Genomic DNA, 6,272 nt, shown 5'->3' with positions numbered 1-6,272 from the left:
AGAATTAGAAAATCACTATGCATCATGGTTTAATGAATATGTAAGTATTCTATATATTTTATTTTGTACATGTTAAATTGTCAAAAAGATGTTAATTTACTCACTACTAAGTGTTCCAGTATCCAGGCCAAAATAATTGGCCTTTGCGATAACCATATGTACTATCTCGCCGCTGTGGACCATTGATCCGGGGTCACGAGGTATAATGCTTGTATTGTCAATGGATATAATTCCACACATACTCTTATGGAAAGAGTAAATCCACGGCCTAACAAAACTGGGTGCGCATTAGAGGGTCGAATTACATCTATGACGAGGATTTACTTCTACGGCATTTTAAAAGAAGTTTCGAGGTGGAATACCGTGCGACCAATAAAGAAAGTTGTTCATTCAATCGTGTATGGTATAGCCATGGCCTACCTCCACGCTGTGAAGCAATTATTCATCCGAAGTACAAAATTACAAGTGGAATATTGGCGAAAAGAGTACCCAAAATATGATCCCTTCGCCTTAGCCAAACAAGCATCTCAAGTTTATTTTGTACCTTTTCCAAGCAAGAAAAAAGACAAAGCGAATCAAGCAGCGTTGTCTGGTTAAGTCTGTTAAAAGAAATTTGATTCTAGTTACACCACCATGAAGAGGCAAAGAAGATATGGCTTTCCAAGAAGATGAAGTGGAAATTCACGAAATTTCTCGATGATGTGCAATGCATCGATCTTTCACACCGTGATCCCAGTGGTGCAATGATTCCAATTTTAAGAGAGGGCTGTAGATGATGATGAAGAAGAAGCAGTTTAAGATGATGATGATGATGATGATGATGATGATGATGATGATGATGGGAGGAGGAGATGAGGAGCAGAGGAGAGAGGATACGATTCCAATTTTAAGAGAGGTTTGTGATTTTATGAATAATTTGGTTAATATTTGTTAAGCTTTGTTGAATTTAACCCCATCATTTTTATTCAGGGATATGATATCTCGTATGATTGATTTTAATTAGGGATGTAGACTTTGTGTATTAGAAAAAGATTTAACGGTCCTAATTCTCATTTATAGAAAGATGAATTAGGATTATCTTTTATAATTTTTTATACATTTTTATAATTTCAATTACAAAATAATTGCCAAGTATTTAGATGAATTAGGATCAAACTACAATTAGCTAATTCTCACTTAATCACTTTTCACTTTTCACTTTTCACTTTGTAGAACCGACTCAAATTCCCGCTCGCTTGTGAGCACAACCTGTACTCTCCTGCTACCGATCATCACAACCAATTCTCTCTCCGCCGCCAACCACCAGCTGGGCCTCTCTCTCTCTCAAATTCAAAGAACAAACAAATTTCAGTGAAGATCGCTTAGAAGTAAGATCGCTAAAAATCCAACAAACATTTGTGTTTTCCTCTTCCTTTTTTTCCTCGAAATTTTATCTCATTTCGATTGTATCAATAGCTTGTTCATCTAGCAACGATGCTATTGTTTTAATCATCGACTAATTTGCATACTTAAGTGTTTAATTTTACTTTTCAATTTTACTTACTTCTAATTCTGCATCGTTTCAATTTTAATCATCTCCTTCACCTCTCGAGTGCGTGTTTCAGGTGGAAAATGGCGTCGACTACAGCTCAACTTGCCAAGTCTATGCCGATTTCCGGCTCCATATGTAATCTCTTCACCGAAATGTGCTTTTTCTTAGATATGGTATTTTTTTCTTCTCTCACAGCTACGAGAATTTAGACAGGTATTTCATATAGCAGATGGCATTTGAGATTGGATTTCCTTTTAGTTATCCCGGTTTAGAGTGCAAAACGTTGGATATTATTGAGCACACTCTACATCGATTCTCATTTCTCCCCTAATTCTCGCTGGAGGTACTTATTGTTGCTTATAAACTAAGAGGGTAATATATGATGCTTAAAGCATTCCTACTCCACAAATTAACACGGATGGAATTATCGATAGATTTTAGCCGTCGAGTTTTATTTTTCTTTGCTTTCATATTCGTATAAAGATGTCCGTGTTTTTGAATTAGAGCTTATGCATCAATTTTGTGTATCCGTATTTTCTGGATTTCTAATTTTGTTTTGGATGATTACCGATTTTGCAGTGTAAGAAGGATCGATCGCTTTCTCTCTGGGGCTTCTGGTAAAGGAGTGGTAATTATCACTTCACGTGCTCTAGACGTTTGTGTATTTGCATTCCTCGATCGCTCCTATTTCTTGCTCCTATTTCTAATCTAAAGCATGCTTGCCGAGAAACGTAAAGTTAACTGATAAATTGATGGAATATAGTAACTATTTATGTATGCAAAAATATGTTTTAAGGTAGATGCTAATACGATGAATATACTTGTTCCAACCCTTAACAATATTCCTACAAATTTTGCAACTCTTGAAAGCTTGCTAATGTTTGTGCGATGATGATGAGACTCGAAAATAACTTTCATGTGACTTAGCTTAATCACTTTTGGTGAAATTGCCTTTAAGGTCTATTTTATTCAAATTCATATATATTCCATCCTATCTCTTATCTCTTTTTTTACTAGTTTTCTCTCAATTCTCATCTATGTCATAAGTATTTCTTTATTTCTTTCTATTCTCAACTCTAGTCTACATTTCTACAATATTACTCCTCCGTCCAATAATTATGCAACATTTGTTTTTTGGTAGGATTTTATATAGTGTTGTTTGTGAATTTATGAAGAGAGAGTAAAGTAAGAGAGAGAAAAAGTGAGAGAGTATTATTGTCATTTTTAGAAATGTTTCATTCTTAATGAGACAAATAAAAAAGGAAAACGTTTAATTTAATGCGAGGAGAGTATAAAAGAAGCCAAATCTTTACGACCGCGATAAATTAAGAAATCCACATTCTTGTTTGTATCAACAGAGTATATATTTTAGATTTTGTTCAATTTAAAGATTGAATTTCATATGTATTATGTTTGATTTACGAGATTAAAGCTCACAATTTAATACTAGAAAGATAATTATAAGATAATGGGGCATATAATCATTAATATTCTTCTTTCAACTAAAATAACCTTTTAAGTACTGATCAAGAGAATTAGGACGCGACAATGAATGACCGAGTAAGAATAATATATCAAAATAGTAGTAGTAGAATTTAAATTAATTATATTTTCGTTTATTCTCTAATGTTGTTAAACTACATTATCTTCATTCATGACATGGATTAGTATAATCGTATAGTTAGAATCAGAGCATCCAGGCCCATTAGCTCAGTTGGTTAGAGCGTCGTGCTAATAACGCGAAGTCGCAGGTTCGAAACCTGCATGGGCCACTTTTTTGATCTGATATGTTTTTTACGTATTTTGTATAGTAGGCGTAATTGATGCAAAAGACACTACGAGTCTACGACTATCTATAAAAAGAATATATGTATCTTTTTTACTACTACTATATGGAGTATTACTTAGAATTTACATATCACACATGGAAAATTATAATAAGCCTGAAGTTATTTAAATTGAAACATAAATTAACCTTTTGTGCAAGGCTATACTTCTTACTTTTAGATGTTTTATTAATTGATATTCAATCTATATTAATCAATAAAATTACTACTACAAGTTTGCAAATACTGACACATTTTATGTATATTGCTAGACATAATATACACTCCTCCGTCCATAAATATGAAAAGTTTCTTTTGTCTGCAGATTTTATGTAGTGCTTGTATTATTTTGTGAGTTAAAGAAGAAGCTAAAGTGAGAGCGTGAAAAGTAGAGATAAAATTATTTATTTTTAGAAAATGTTTCATTTCTTATAGGACAAGCCAAAACGGAAAAATGTTTCGATTTTTAATGGATGAAGATCAATACGTTCTGAGAAAGATTATTTCAAACTAAATCAGTAAAAATTTAATGAAGCGTTTTTTCACTAGCAGTGCAACCAAAAATCTTGCACTTTGATTACAACCAACCCTAACCAAGGGTCGAGTCCACGTACCTATATACTTAATTCTAACCTTCCAACACAGAATAAGGAAATATACCAATGATATTTGGTCTATATACATTCCCACTCTCCTTATATAACTGTCCGTCACGACCGCCGGCGGAGGAGGCCAGCGTAACGGCAGCGGCCCTTCACTTTCTCAAAACCCAACATAAAAAACGAAACACAATTTTTTTCCCTCACATACCATGTTAGCTAAAAATAAAACACAAAAAAAACTCCAAAAAAGTGGGAAAATTAATTTAGGTCAAAAAATCTTGAATTCAAATTCAAAGAACCTATGAAAAGGATAGATATTGGTTTTTTGCCTCTTGACCTCCCGAACCGATTCTTCACCCCCTTTCTCCATCACCGTTTTAAAACCCTCTAACACTTATCAATTGCTCATCACAGCTAGTAGATTCATCATCCCCGGTTATGAACAACACTTTCCTACTCCCCCACCAAGCGTCGTGTTTCCCCGCTTTGGGCCCAGGCGAGGGCTTTCGGGTCTTGATCAGATCCTGCAAGGTGGCCCCGGTCCCAAAAACCCTTGATGCCCCGGTCTGCCCTCCTGGGGGTTCCCCATCGGTTAAATTTCGCTGTTCGGTCGGCCCCGGGCTTTCCGGCTATTGGGGATGTCTGCCGCTTCAGCTCCTTCCGTGCGGGACACTTCAAGGAGTGGGGCTTTGTCTGTCTAAATAAATAAAAAAAAATTTTTTTCAATTAAAAAAAAAAGGAATAAAGCTGGGGAGGGAAAACCTTTGAATCAAAAGATGGTGTTTTGCTTCTGCAAAAGTATAAACGGTGTGTTTTTTATTCCATGGTTGTGTTTGGAATAAATTAAGGGGGATTAATCATGAAAAGATGTAGGGGGATAATAATGTGAAAAATGAGGCAGATAGGCTGCAAAATGCTTCTTTGTCGGTTTTTTTGGGTGTTTTTTTTTTTTTGAGATAGTATCATTTTAATTTTTGACTGCGAATAAACTTTTCGCCTGCTGGTTCCTCTTTCATGTAAAAATTGCAATTTACGCTTGTTCAGAAATTAATTTCCGGTAAAAAAATAATAAAAAAATCAAAAGAAACATAAAAAGTTTTGGTCTTTTTGGGGGCTTTTTCTAGTGTGAATGATAAACCAAAAGAGAGCCTTGTCGCATTAATTCCCACCTCATGCTTAAATCTTGATAATTTGGTGATATGGATAAAAATTTTGTGCCGGGAAAAAAAAAATTATACAAATTCCAAATAAATCACAAAGATAACTGTTTTGCACTTTTAAAATAAAATTAGGCAAAAAAGACAATGTCAAGTTCGAAAGATGTTTTTTCCACTTTTTAAATTGAAATTTTTTTTTCAGATCTTGGAAAAAAATAGGGTGAACAAATTTAATCATTTTTTGTGATTTAGTACTATTTGGCAATTTGCCCTCAAAATTTAATACTAGTAAGCACGCTTACTTTGGTGGTGCTAGGGAGCAAGCTTCGGAGCTTAGCAAGATGGTTGTTGATTCTCTCTTCTCCTCCTCTCCGCTTCGCTGTGGCTCTTCGACGCGTGGCCTTGGCATCCATGATTTCCTCGCGCCATCTTCTGCAGCTCGGCGTGAGCCTGAAGGGGGCCGCGCTGCCGCCGGCACCACCTGCCCTAACGACTCCGTGAGGAATCTCAGGAGGTGTGTTCGCCTGTATTCGAACTGTGAAAGCCCCGACGGTTCTCCTGCCGAAGAGCTTCCACCCTGACAGAGGCGGGAGGAGGAACGTCGGGTCGACTAGCTAGACCGGGTTGAGGGCCCACGGTAGATTCAGGACGCTCTGGCGCAGGCGGCGGCAGCTCCATTTGTAATTACTTATGTATGTGGAGAGGTGAAAGTTGTGATGCTGCTGCTGTTGCCGCATTTCTTGAGGGATAGTAGTGGCTGGGATTTTGCTTGGTCTTCAATTTGGAAAACCCTCAATGTTATCGGTTAAGATATGGATCCCATGAGAAATGTTTTCTGATTCTCTTTGTTGTTGTTGTTGTCGCACATAATATATATGTCTATATGTCTGTGTGTGTGGAAATATGGAGAAAATGAAAATCCAATTGAGGATTTATAGGAGAAAGAGGCAGAAAGGAAGATGGCTTTTAGGGTTGTTTGACAATCATGCCATAATTTTTCATAGATAGAGATGAAAAGAGAGAATATATGATCAACAACTTCTTTATCTGGAAAGAAAACAAGATGGAGTAGTGAAAGCCTATTTAGTCTTTCTGATTCAATTTTGACTTTATTTGACAATCTCTTCTCTATATATATATGGGAAATGTGGTTTCT

General features: G+C 36.0%; 1 non-coding gene across 1 annotated transcript; it reads left to right on the top strand.

The window, feature by feature from the left end:
• The first annotated feature begins 3,230 nt into the window (after positions 1–3,230).
• TRNAI-AAU lies at positions 3,231–3,303 on the top strand. Its single transcript has one exon. It is a non-coding gene; the product is annotated as a tRNA-Ile (tRNA).
• The last annotated feature ends 2,969 nt before the right edge of the window (positions 3,304–6,272 follow it).

This window comes from Salvia hispanica, unplaced genomic scaffold (genome assembly GCF_023119035.1).
Source record: "Salvia hispanica cultivar TCC Black 2014 unplaced genomic scaffold, UniMelb_Shisp_WGS_1.0 HiC_scaffold_391, whole genome shotgun sequence".
NCBI lineage: Eukaryota > Viridiplantae > Streptophyta > Magnoliopsida > Lamiales > Lamiaceae > Salvia > Salvia hispanica.
Note: the sequence above shows the minus strand (reverse complement) of the source record. Positions and strands in the feature narration are given on the sequence as shown.